At 42.5% G+C, this 13,319-nt stretch overlaps 1 protein-coding gene and 1 non-coding gene across 2 annotated transcripts in view; both read right to left on the bottom strand.

Moving 5' to 3' along the window:
- The window catches only part of Aco2 (aconitase 2), a 43,864-nt gene that overhangs the window by 28,526 nt on the left and 2,019 nt on the right, over positions 1 to 13,319 (bottom strand).
- Trnaa-ugc (transfer RNA alanine (anticodon UGC)) lies at positions 7,067 to 7,139 on the bottom strand. The gene has a single exon. It is a non-coding gene; the product is annotated as a tRNA-Ala (tRNA).

Genomic DNA, 13,319 nt, shown 5'->3' with positions numbered 1-13,319 from the left:
ACTGCTATTCCTGTCTTACAGATATGGAAATTAAGATCACTGAGTTAAGTCAGAAGTCATATACCTGGTACTCAGTGAACTGAGAAAGCAAGCTCATGTCTACCTCCTTCTGAGATGGGCCATCTGCAGGGTTCTGCCACCTCTAGATTCAGAGCCAGCCCCTCTTCCCTCCCATTAGTCTCTTTTTCCCAGGACAGTGCAATGGTAGATGGAGTACTCACAGTTCAGTTGCCCAACCCAGCTCCACCACTTACCTGCTGTGACCCTGGGCAGGTTATTTAATCTCCCAAGCCTTAGTTTCCCCAAAGTGAAAACACACATAAACTTCATAGTGTTCCTTTTCTCTGGATACTTTCAGAAGCAGCGAGCCTCTTTTTATTTTTCTGATTACAAACACAGCTTTAAAAGTCTAACTACCTTTGGCATCTTTGGCATTCCTGAACATCACCCTCCCAACACACACACACACACACACAGTATTTTGGTACTGGGGATTCAATTCACCCCACAGGTCTTTTACCACTCAGCTATATCCAGTGGTTTGGTTTTGTTTGATAGGTATCAGGGGTTAAACCCAGGGGCCATCTACCACTAAGCTACATTCCTACCACTATTTTTATTTTTTTTATTCTCAGACAGCTCTTGTTAAGTTGCTGAGGATCTTGCTAAACTGCCAAGGCTGGCCTAAAACTTGCAATCCTCTTGCCTCAGCCTCCCCAGTTGCTGGGATTGTAGGCATGTGCCACTGAGACCAACTCCTGACCCCCTTCTAACATATTCCAGCTGCTCCACAGTTATTTGCCCTCCTTCTAATGTTGGATAAGTCATTCTAAAAACTTTCATTGTCCTACTTTTACAGGTCAGCAAGTGGAAGACTGCTTTGGAAAACCTCCCATCCCTCTGAAACTCCTTCTGCTGATGGGTCCTTGTAATGAGACCTCATTTATTTGATCTCTACATAATTCAGAACCTGCTTTTGTGTGTGGTGGTGGGGGTGGGGGACCAGAGATTGATCTCAGGGACACTTGGCCACTGAGCCACATTCCCAGCCTTATTTTATATTTTATTTAGAGACAGGGTCTCACTGAGTGCTTAACACATCACTTTTGCTGAGATTGGCTTTGAACTCATGATTGTCCTGCCTCAGCCTCCCAAGTCGCTGGGATTATAGGCTTGCGCCACCGTGTCTGGCCAGAACCTGCTTTTCTCAGGGCACCAAACATGATGAACTTCCTTGGCCAGTATAAATTCTAAAGGGACCTGCCACAGGGCCTTTGCAAATGCTATTTCTTCTGCTTGGAATGTTCTCTCCCCACTCCCATTCCCAGTCTGCCCTTTGTTTAGGTAACTTCAGTTGATCCTTCAAACTTCAAACACATTTCACATTCTGAGGGAATGCTCCCCTGACGCCCCCAGCCCAATCAGAGGCTGCTATCATATATGCCCATTTTTCTCTTCTTGACAATCATTCATGAGATTATGCCTGTCTTCAATAGTTTTGTAAGGTCCACTTGGGTAGGATAGCGTTTATTCACAATTCCCATGCCCAAACACATAGGTGATGCCACATTAACCACAGAATGATGCTTTGACTTGCCTACCAGCCTTTCCTTCCAGAGAAGGGTTAAACACAGAGCAGGTCAAGTCAACCTCACGTGTCAACAAGACAAATCAACAATTTACCAGGGTTAGGTGCTCTTGGTTAGAGTATACAGAGATTCAACATTTGTAAAACACAATTAGGCAATACCTATTAAAATGTAAAATGTCTGTGCCTTTTGACTAGCTTTCCCTCTTCCAAGAAATTATCTTATTAAAATGTTCAAATAAATGAGCCAAGAGACAGACAAGGACATTGTCTATGGCATTTTTTAAAAAAAATTTTATAGTCGTAGTTGGACAGCATGCCTTTATTTTATTTGCTTATTTTTATGTGTTGCTAAGGATCGAACCCAGTACCTCACAAGTGCTAGGCAAGCACTCTGCCACTGAGCTATAGCCCCAGCCCCTACAGCATCGTTTTTAAGAGAACAACTCAACTGTCCATACATAGGACACTGATTAAATACATGCCGGCTTATCCACCATGGAATGTCAATATACAGCTGTTTTGTGTTTTGCTTTCTTGCAGTCTAGGGATAGAACCCCAGGTCTCACACACGCTAGGCAAGTTCTCTACCACTGAGCAACATTCCTAGGCAACAGTTATTTAAAAAGAAGATAATTGGCTGGGGGTGTAATGAGGCCCTGGGCTCCACGCCTGACACCACAAAAGAAAAAAAGATAGTGGTGATGGCTATACAACATTACAAATGTAATTAATGCCACTGAACTGGATACTTCAAAATGGTTAAAGTATCACTGGGCACAGTGGGGAGGCTGAGGCAGAAGGATACCAAGTTAAAGCCAGCCTCAGCAACTTAGCAAGGCCCTGCTTCAAAAACTAATTTTAATAAAAGGGTTGGAAATGTAGCTCAGTGATAAAATGCTCCTGGGTTCAATCCCTAGTACCAAAATCAAATCAAATCGAAAAAGTAAAAATGTCAAATTTTATATTTTACTATTATTTTAAAAAATACAATAAATCAATCTTTACCTGCAAGGAAACCTCCATGACACATTTAATAAAAATAATTAGTAAAACAATATTATAGTTATAAGCCCATTTATGTGTAATAATATTAAACAAATATGTTTAAGAAAAAACATATTGAAATGATGTGCCAAAATTGTTCACAGCAATTTTCTATATGGATTAGAATTATTGGTACTTTTACTTTACTTTGTATACTATGCACTTCTGTAACTACCCTCCCCCCGTCCCCCCAGTGCTGGGGATTGAACTCAACTCTACCATCGAGCTACATCCCCAGCCCCCAAGGCCTTTTTAGTTTTGGGGACACTGTCTCCTTAGGTTATCCAGACAAGCCTGGAACTTGTGATCCTCCTGCCTTAGCCTCCTAAAACACTGGAATTACAGGTGTGGGTCACTGTGCCAGGCTTTGTGTAATTTTTAAATGTTGCACGATACAGTATCCATTGTAACCAGGAGAAAGAATAAAGGAAGCAAATAAGTGCAGAAAGGCATGCTATATAGTGCAGAGTAGCAGAATTGTGGCGATCTGACTATAATCCAAAGTGTTCTGATGTTTTTTAATGTGCAAACCCTCTGTGCCAGCAGTTTAAAGGAATTTATCACTACAAGGGAAGAAATGTACTAAAAGGGGAGAAATATACCCTTACAATAGCAGAATCTGGTTACCAGCACTTCAACCCTGAGATCTAACTTAGCATCACTGATAGCAGGACCAGCTGGCACTGATGCCTCCTGGTGGCACAGCATCACCTAGGAAGAATTCTTTTTTTTTTTTTTTGGTGGTGCTGGGGTTTGAACCCAGAGCCTTGTGCATGTGAGGCAAGCACTCTACCAATTGAGCTATATCCCCAGCCCTCCTAGGAAGAATTCTTGCCAAAAATGTTTGATCTGAATCTTAGCGAGCTCTAGGACCTTACATCCAAAGCAAGGGAAGTACAGGGACTAATTCAATCCAGGAAATGGACATTCTACAAGAAAACTAACCTGATAAAACCTAAAGAAAAAAAAAAAAAATCAGTATCATAGGAGAAAACAGCAGGTGCTACTCTAGATGAAGAGAAACCAAAAAAATAAAACCAATGCAATGTACAATTTTAAAAAATCAGATCATGATTTGGAAAAAGACAGTTACCGAAAGCATTTTTGGAAGAAATTAAGAATGCGGTCTGGGGGCTGGGGATGTAGCTCAGTTGGTAGAGTGCTTGCCTCACAAGCACAAGGCCCTGGGTTCAATCCCCAGTACTGGAAAAAAAAAAAAAAAAAAAAAAAAAAAGAATGCAGTTTGATAGTAAGAAAATTAGACCGGCTCTGTAATCCCATCAACTCAGGAGGCTGAGGCAGAGGGTCGAAAGTTCAAAGCTAGCTTCAGTAATTTAGGAAGTCCCTAAACAACTCAGCAAGACTCTGTATTGTATCTAAATTAAAAAAAAAAAAAAAAAAGGTTGGGGTGGGTGGTTGGGATGTGGTTCAATGGTTAAAGGGTTAAAGACCCCTGGGTTCAACCCCCAGTACAAAAAAAGAAAAAAAGAAAAAATTATTTTTCCTAGGTAATAATGTGTTTACAAGGATAACTGACCTCTGTGTTGTTCTGTATATTGCAGTGTTGGGAATCAAACTCCAGGCTTTGCCCATGCTAGGCAAATGCTCTACCACTGAGTTATACTCTCAGTCCTTGACTTTTTTTTTTCTTTCTTTCTTTCTTTTCTTTTTTGTACTGGGGATTGAACCCAGGGGCACTCAACCCACATCGCACCCCACCCCTTTTTTAAAAAAATGTTTTTAGCTGTAGATGGACACAATATTTTTTTATGTGGTGCTGAGAATCAAACCCAATGCCTCACACATGCGAGGTAAGTGCTCTATCACTGAGCCACAGTCACAAACCCACACCCCTTTTTTATTTTATTTACAGACAGGGTCTCACTGAGTTGCTTAGGGACTAGCTAAATTGCTGAGTCTGGTTTTGAACTCACAATCCTTCTATCTCAGCCTCCTGAGCCACTGGGATTACAAGGACTAACCGAACCTGGCTCCTTGACTTCATTCTTAAGAGATGAACGTTGAAGCCAAGCACAATGGTAAACATCTGTAATCTCAATTCTAAAAGCTAAGGCAGAAGGATTGCAAGTTTGAGGCCAGCCTCAGCTACTTAGACCCTGTCTCAAAATAAAAACTATAAAGGACTAAGGATCAGCTGGGCGTGGTGGCACACATGTGTAATCCCAGGGACTAAGAAGGCTAAGGCAGAAAGATCACAAATTCCAGGTCAGTCTCAGCAACTTAGCAAGGCCCTCAGCAACTTAATAAAACACTGTCTAAAAAAATAAATAAATACAGGCTGAGGCTGTAGTTCAGTGGTAGAGCACTTGCCTCACACATGTCGGGCACTGGGTTCAATCCTCAGCACCATATAAAAATAAAGATACTGTGTCCATCTGCAACTAAAAAAATATTAAAAATAAACAAGTAAATAAACAGGAGGTCTGAGGACATAGCTCAGTGGTAAAGTGTTACTGGGTTCGATCCCTAGGTGGGGGAAAAATTTTTTTTTTTTTTTAAATTTGAGAAAAGAACTGGGGATGTAGTTGAGTGACAGAGCACTTGCCTAGCATGCTCAAATCCTGGGACCCATCCCCAGCACCACAAAAGAACAACAAAAGAGAGATGGATGCTCAAGTTTTTAGGAACAAGGTATTATAATACCGCTTTCTTTTGAAATGACTCAGATATAATGGTAAAAAATACATAGACAAGGGATGGGGTTGTGGCTCAGTGGTAGAGCTAGAGCACTTGCCTAGCATGTGTGAGGCACTGGGTTTGATCCTCAGCACTGCATATAAATAAATAAGAATAAAAAAAATAGGTAAAACAAATATGGCAAAATGTTAGCTGCTGAATTTAGATGGAAGGTATATAAGGATCTATACCACTTTCAATCTTTATATATAAAAATTCATAACAAAAAAAAGAAGGAAAGGAAAAAAGAGTATCACTGAGGTTTGGGACCTCAAGAACTAGAAGAATGAAGCTGTTCTAAAGTGAAATGGGGATGGCACAGAAGGAGCAGGTTTTGAGGAAGGTGAGATCAGGAGTTTGGTTATAGACATTGGCCTGATATCCATGTGCACATGTCAAGCAGGCAGTTGGATTCTCACTCTTAGTCCCATCCTTTTAGAGTTCTGCTAATTAGATGGCTCATCTGGAATCATAAATTATCAGAACCCAACATGACCCCATATTACCAAGGGTTTTTTGTTGTTGTTGTTTTTCTGTGTCTTTTGGGTTTTTTTTGTTTTTTTGTTTTTTGGGGGCTTTTTTGCAGTACTGGGAAACTGAACCCAGGGACACTACCACTGAGCTATATCCTCAGTCCTTTTTATTTTCAGACTTGGGTCTTGCTAAACTGCGAAGGCAGGCCTCAACCTTGTGATCCTCCTGCATCAGCCTTCCAAATTGCTGGAATTATAGACATGCATCACCATGTCAGCTATCAAGTATTTATTTCTTCATTTGACAAAGAAACAAAGATCACTTATTTAGTTAACAGCAGTTAAGAACAGAGTGCAAGTCACCTAATTCTCAAGCCAGTGCTTCTTCCCCAATACCTCCTTCCCAATTGAAACTAAGATGTGACTGATCATTAAATATCCTGTCCCGACTTTGTAGTGGTGCATGCCTCTTTCAAAAATAAAAAGGGCTGGGATGTGACTCAGTGGTTGAGCATCCTTGGGTTCAATCTCTAGCACCAAAAAAATAAATTAAAAAAGAACTGGGATATAGCTCCATGGTAAAGCAATCCCCAATGTCAAAAGCAAACAAACAAATCATCATTGTGGTTGTTCTGTAGACAATGCATTCTACAAGAACAAAAATACTTGAAGAGTAATTTGCCTCTCATGTGACCTTTTTCCGAGCAGCGCAACTGTATTTTAGCATTTGAGCCCTATTATTTACCAACCAATGTGACACAGATAAATAAGAATGAGATAGCTCCTATATTTACCTACCTTAGTTTGGCCAAGATCAGCATGTAAATGCAAAATCCCATAGAAACCTTTGCAAAGGACACATACACATAAGGGAAGAGTGGAGCACAGGAAATAAGGAACCCTACCCGGATGCTAGGGCAATGCCTTCACAGAGCAGTGAGTGCTTGCACAGGTTGCAAAGGATAAACAGATATTTGCAAGGTAGTCAAAGATGACAGGCAGTATGTAAAAAGAGACAGGGCTAGGGCTGTAGCTCAAGGGTAGGACCCTTGCCTAGCATGAGCAAGGCCCTGGGTTCCATCCCCACACCACAAAAAAACAAAAAAGACAAAAGAATCTTCAAAATGGTGGAATATAAAAGACAAAAGTAGGAAATGGAGGGAGGTCAGGCCTGAAACCCAGCAGGGCCCAGGAGGGTACAGCTGGCTCCCCTAAAATCCTCAACTATAACCTGGGTTATAGATGATTTTTTTTTTTTTTTTGGTGGTGCTGGGGATTGAACCCAGGGCCTCATGCTTGCAAGGCAAGCACTCTACCAACTGAGCTATATCCCCAACCCTAACCTGGGTTATATAAGAGGCAATGCACACATGGAACAGAATTTCCATCTAGCTTCAAAGCCCACATGTACCATTTACTAGCTATGTGACCTCTAGCAGGTTTTAACTAGTTTTCTCATTTAGAAAAAGGGCGTAACCTTGGTAGTATTATGTGAAGAATGAAAGGACATAAATGTTATTCTGAAAGTTATTGTGAATTACGAAATAACATGAATGGGCTCCCAAAGAATAGCAATTATTATGTAAAACACCACAAGTAAATACTTTTAAAAAGTTAACACTTAGGCTGAAGTTGTGGTTCAGTGGTAGAGTGGGTGCCTAGCACGCGTGAGGCACTAGATTCGATCTTCAGCACCACATAAAAATAAATAAAGTTATGTGTATCCACTTAAAACAACAAAAAAATTTTTAAAAATAACACTAGGGGTTCTTTCAGCTTAAAAAGTAGGACATATTCATGAAGAAAATTTAATACGTAAAACACCCAGTTTTACAGACTTCCTATAAAACCACCTCTCCTCAACCAGATTCCCTGGTGGGAGGTACCTGGAGAGCACTTAACACTCAGTGACTCCAAGTGGCACTAACCACTGGCGCATAGTACATCTACCCTCCATAATGCCTGGCTTGATGGCAGAATTCTGTCCATTCTGTCAAGTCTGGCTTAGGCCAGCAATGCCTTATAGGGAGCCGTGTGTCAGTGGACACCAGCATACATAGCAAGCTAAGGAGCTAAAGGGGCCTGAGCTGCCAAAACAGGCTGGGTTCCTGGAGGAGGCCCAGTCTCTTGAGACAATTGCTTCAGTCAGTGACCAAGAAATCACCAAGCATCTGTCAGAGTGCCATTGTGGAAATGCTCCAATACAAGTGCCAAATCACAGAAATGGCACACGTTCTAGATCTAGAGGGTCTCCCTTAGAATCACAGCTTCCCTAGCTGTGGGACTTCAGACAGGACTCTTAAACTGAGTCTCAAATTTCCTCTTCTGTGATATGGAAGCAAAACAGCAGAGACTTTGTGAGGATTAGAAAAAATATACAGCTTGTAACTGCAGAGAAAAAAGTCTAGGATGATCACTGGTTGCCTCTGGAACTGGGAGGGAAAGAAGGAAGAGGACATTTATGAATATACTGCATTGTGTATGTAAGGAAAAAACACACAAAGAACACAGAGCTCAGTAGCTGGGTTCCTGGCAGGCATCCTCCTGGGAGAATGAGCTGCTGCTTACAAACACACTGCCTGCCTGTGCAATGAAGAATGGCTTACAGGCTGTTTTCCCACTATGCAGTCACTTCTTCCTTCCCACCCAAATTCAGAGCCCCAGAATAGATCCCAAACACCAAGTCAGCACATCTCAGAATTGAAACAGAACTGTATTCTGTACCACCCTTCTTTACCAACCTCTGCACCACCTTTAATGGTGGGGAACTGACTACCCTATGAGGCAGCCCATTTCACCGGATGACTTCAGGGACTCAAAAGGTGTCAGAACCCTGATTCTTCTAACCATGACTCAGCAGCCTTCAGGCTCACATGTCTTAGCAACTAAATGCCCAGTCCTTCCTGGCAGGGAAGCCTCAGGTGGGCTCCATGGGAATGCATGTCAGTCAACACCCTTCCAAAGAAAGACATCTTCCCACACTGTTGCAGGCTTCTCACAATTTCCTCCCACCCACAGCAGGCAATGCCTGGCACCTCTTCTAAGAATTCAAAGCTAAACAATTCCCTCCCACCAGCAGGCAATCAGCTAGCTTGGTTGCTATGCAACTAGCAGGAACAAAAGTGGTGCAGTCCTATTCAGAGGTTTGGCAAGGGGACAAAGAGCCACGTCTCCCCACAAGTCACACCCTCTAAATGGGTGCCAAAGATGGTAGGGGGTTCCTTTAAGGAACAGAATGATAGATTCACTCATCTGCCTAATTCTCTTTTGTTGCTGGTTTCAGCAGCAGAGACTTCAGGCATACTGTGAACTGCATACAAATCCTGAGCCCTGCTATGGCACCAAGGGCAGGCAGCAGCTCTGTACCAATACACTTCAGAAGGGCATCCTCTGTGAGTTCCACAGGCAGCCTGTGAGCTCAGTCAAGGAATAAAGCCTCTGTGGTACCCATATTCTGCCTCACTAGTATTTGGGGCCGGAGGCAACCACAGCCTGAGACATACACCCAAATGGATCCAGGGCCAACTGAACTGTGTCCCTTATACTGAGCCTGCTCTACAGAGATCTGGCTTCTATTCCTTTTCCCAAAGGGAATGCTCTGGGGAAAGAGTTTGGCTGAGTGGTAAAAAGCCTGGACGCTGCAGCCCAGCACATCTGCATTCAAAATCTGGCTTTGCTGCATGCCGTGACCTCAGATGAGCTCTTTAACCTCTAAGGGCCTCAGTTTTATCATTATGAAAATAAGCCTGTTTTCATAATGTTGTTGTAAAGGACAAAGGAGGCAACATTTGTAAAACAAGACCTAGGGCTGTGCCTGGTGAAAAGGCCTGAACTCGATATGGGCAGCTAATGTGGTTCCCGTTTCCCTGGGCCTGGACCAGCAAGTCACACACCAACCATAGCAGCAGGCAGACCAAACATCAACCACCACATTCTCGTGCCCAACAGAGCTGGGTCTGTACTTAGGTGCCCCCAGCACATGTGCCCACCTCCTCCTTGCTTCAGTTATTTAAATGATTCTCCTTCACTGGCATAGAAGTCTCTCACCGGCAGGGAGAGACTGAGCCAGCTCTATAGCTCTCTCAGTCCATGCAGTACAGAACAATGAATGCTTGTAAATAATGGTAACAAGTGCACACCTGTAATCCCAAGGACTTGGGAGGCTATCAGAAGGATGGCAAGTTCGAGGCCAGCCTCAGCAACTCAGCACAGCCCTGTCTCAAATTTTTTAAAAAAAGGAAAAAGTAAAAAAGGGCTAGGGATGTAGCTCAGTAGTAATATGCCTTTGGGTTAAATCTCCAGAACCATCCACCCAAAAGAAACAACCAGCAGGTTCATTTCTACTTTGTCCCCCAACTCTATCTTACAGCACTACCAAAAAGCTTTTCCTAAACCACTATTACATATCTGTTTGTTTGTTGAACCCAGGATCACTCTACTCTACCACTGAGTCATATCCCCAGGCCTTTTTTTTTTTTTTTTTTGGCAGGGAGTGGGGGGTCATGGGAGATTGAACCCATGGGGGCTTTATCAATAAGCCACATTCCCCAGTCTTTTATATTTATTTTTATTTTGAGACAGTCTTGCTAAGTTGTTTAGGTCCTTCTAAATTGCTGAAGCTGGCCTCAAACTTGCTATCCTCCTGCCTTAGGTTTCTGAGCCACTGGGATTGCAAGTATGCACCACCACGCCCAACACTTTTTATGTTTTGAGACAGGGTCTCCTAAAGTTGCCCAGGCTAGCCTCGAACTTATGATCTTCCTTCCTCAGTCTCCCAAGTCACTAGGATTACAGGTATGCAAAGGTTCTGCCTTTTTTTTTTTTTTTTTTTTGGTACTGATTTTAACCCACAGGTGCTTTACAACTGAACTTCATCTCTAGCCTTTTTATTTTGAGACGGGGTCTCTTTAAGTTGCTGAGGGTCTCACTAAATTACTGAGGTTGGCCTCAAACTTGGAATCCTCCTGTCTCAGTCTCCCAAATTGCTGGGATTACAGGCATGTGTCACTGTGCCTGACTCCTCTTTTAACCTTCTATGTATGGTCCATCATCCACATAGCAGCCTGAATGATTTTTCCCAAGCATAAATCTGATCATGTTACTCCCTGCCTTAAAACTTTTCTGGGGATTTTCACTACACTTAAAGCAAAACCACTTTCTATATAGAAACCTGCATGAGCCTAACATCCTGCTCAGACCCTCTGCTCCTAAAGACACACCGGTTTGGCTTCTCCTCAACACACTGAGTTATTCTGTTTGTGTTCACCTATCTCAGGTGCTTTGTATATGCTGCTTCCTCTACTTGAAATCTCGTCTCCCGAAATGCTGAATGGCTGCCCCCTTATCATGTAAGCCTCAGTTCAAATGTCACCTTTACTGGCACTGTCCTGTTTCCTCTGGCATCTACTATAACAACTGGCCAACTGGCTAACTGTCGTACCAGGGATTGAACCCAGCTCAGTGTATGTGAGGCTGTACTCTACCACTGAGCCACACCCCTGGCCCTTTTTATTTCTGAGACAGAGTCTAAGTTTCCCATAATGGCCACAAACTTCCAATTTTCCTGCCTCAAGCTCCCTAGTAGATGGATTATAGGAGTGAGCCACTGTGCCTGGCTCTTTTTTAATTCTTTTTCTCCCCCTTTGGTATTGGGGAGTAAATCCAGTCCTTCCTATTTGAGACAGGGTCTCACAAAGTTGCCCAGGTTGGCCTTGAATTTGTAATCCTCCTACCTCAGCCTCCTGAGTCAATGGGATTTCAGGCATGCACCATGGCACCAGGCTCTATTTTATCTTCCTTAAAGCACTTGGTAGCTACAATTTTCTTATTTGTCTACTTGATTACTTTCGGTCTCCCTTCCTACCTCAGCCTCTGGAGTAATTTGGGCTATAGGCATGTGCCGCCCTGCCCAAATTACTCCCCGCTTTTGTTTCCTGCATTCCCATGGCAGAGGGCAGTTCTAGGCATTTAGGAGCAATTGGTTTTGAGGCAATGGTGTGCTCCCTAAAGAGCATAATGCTGTTCATTTGAGAAAAAAAAAAAAAAAAAAACTTGGCTCTTCATAGAGGACTTCTCCAAAGACATCAGACTTCTTTGTCCTGAACTATTATCCTGGTTTCACATGCAAGAGGCTACATGACTTTCCCAAGTCATGATAACCCAAACCCTAGTACCTCAAGACAAAAGCAAAGACCTGAGAAATTGTCTAAAATGCCCAACCCCACCAGGCCAGTGGCCCATATCTGTAATCCCAGTGGCTGGGGAGGGCTGAGTTTCACGAGTTCAAAGCCAGTCTCAGCAACTCAGCAAGATCTTGTCTCTACATAAAATATAAAAAAGGGATGGAGATGTGGCTCAGTGATTAAGAGCCCTTGGTTCAATCCTGGGGCGGGGGGGGGGGGGGGTTGCGCAGCTAAAGTGCCCAACTCCTCTTATCCACAGTGATGTGCATAAAAAATAAATACTGAAAACCAGAGAGTAAACATGACCTTTCAAAGAATCTCACTTTCCATTTTCTCCACTATTTCTAATCTTACTACCTGGTAACAGGTACTGTCAAACAGTAGTATATATACAATTCAGCATTGATCTGTTTATAGAGCATCAATAGTGTCTTGGTCCAAGGCTGAGTCTTGATGCCAAAGGAAAGCAGTATAGTCCCAGCTGCTAGCCTTCGGCTTTCAAATCAGCAATGTGCAGATCCAAATCACATGGGCCAACACCAGTGATATGGCTTTATGCAAATTTATCTAATTTTAATAAGTATATCACACTTACAAAGTGGTAAGCAAGGTTCTAAATACTCTGCAACTATTACATAACTACAACAGAGGTACTGTTATTAAGATGTCTTACAGATGAGCAAACAGGTTCAGAGAGGTTAAGCAACTTGCTCTAAGTCACAGGTACTCAGTAGAAAAGCCATGATTCAAACTTTGACAGTCTGATGCCAGAGTCCATGCCATTACCATTCTATTGTTTCCTCACTAATCCTTTTCCTTTATCTATGAAATGGGGTTAATAGTATGTATTATCCAAGAGTCATATGCTATTACTGGCACATAGAAAGGTAGATGTTAGCTACTTATAGTGGTAGTAGTAAGAGCCATTGTTCTATCATCTATCTTCACCTTTGGTTCAGCCAAGAGCAAAATAAAAATATTTTGACTGAGAAAGATTCCAAAGGCCTTCTGCAGTATGATAGAATATAGTGGATACTGTAAGAGAACAGGGATTGTCTTGGCTTACCAGTGTTTTCAGAGAAAGCAATGGGTGCTCAGGAAATACATAGAAAAATGGGAATAAAATGACTACATCACTAAAGTTCTGCAGAAAAGACTACTATCTTGTCCTCACCTTGAGGAACAGAAAGACACCCTAGGGGAAAGGGAAGTACGGTCCTCAGAAAGGAAAAAAGGGTGCCTCCATTCTTCATATATTTCTGTGTACCTCGACATGGAAGAGGTAAATGTAATAGGTTCTCAGTGGACACTGTTAACTGGTCATTACGTGGC

The sequence above is a fragment of the Sciurus carolinensis genome, chromosome 4 (assembly GCF_902686445.1).
Source record: "Sciurus carolinensis chromosome 4, mSciCar1.2, whole genome shotgun sequence".
NCBI classification, from domain to species: domain Eukaryota; kingdom Metazoa; phylum Chordata; class Mammalia; order Rodentia; family Sciuridae; genus Sciurus; species Sciurus carolinensis.
The sequence above is the reverse complement of the archived record's forward strand: the minus strand, read 5'-3'. Positions and strand labels throughout refer to the sequence as shown.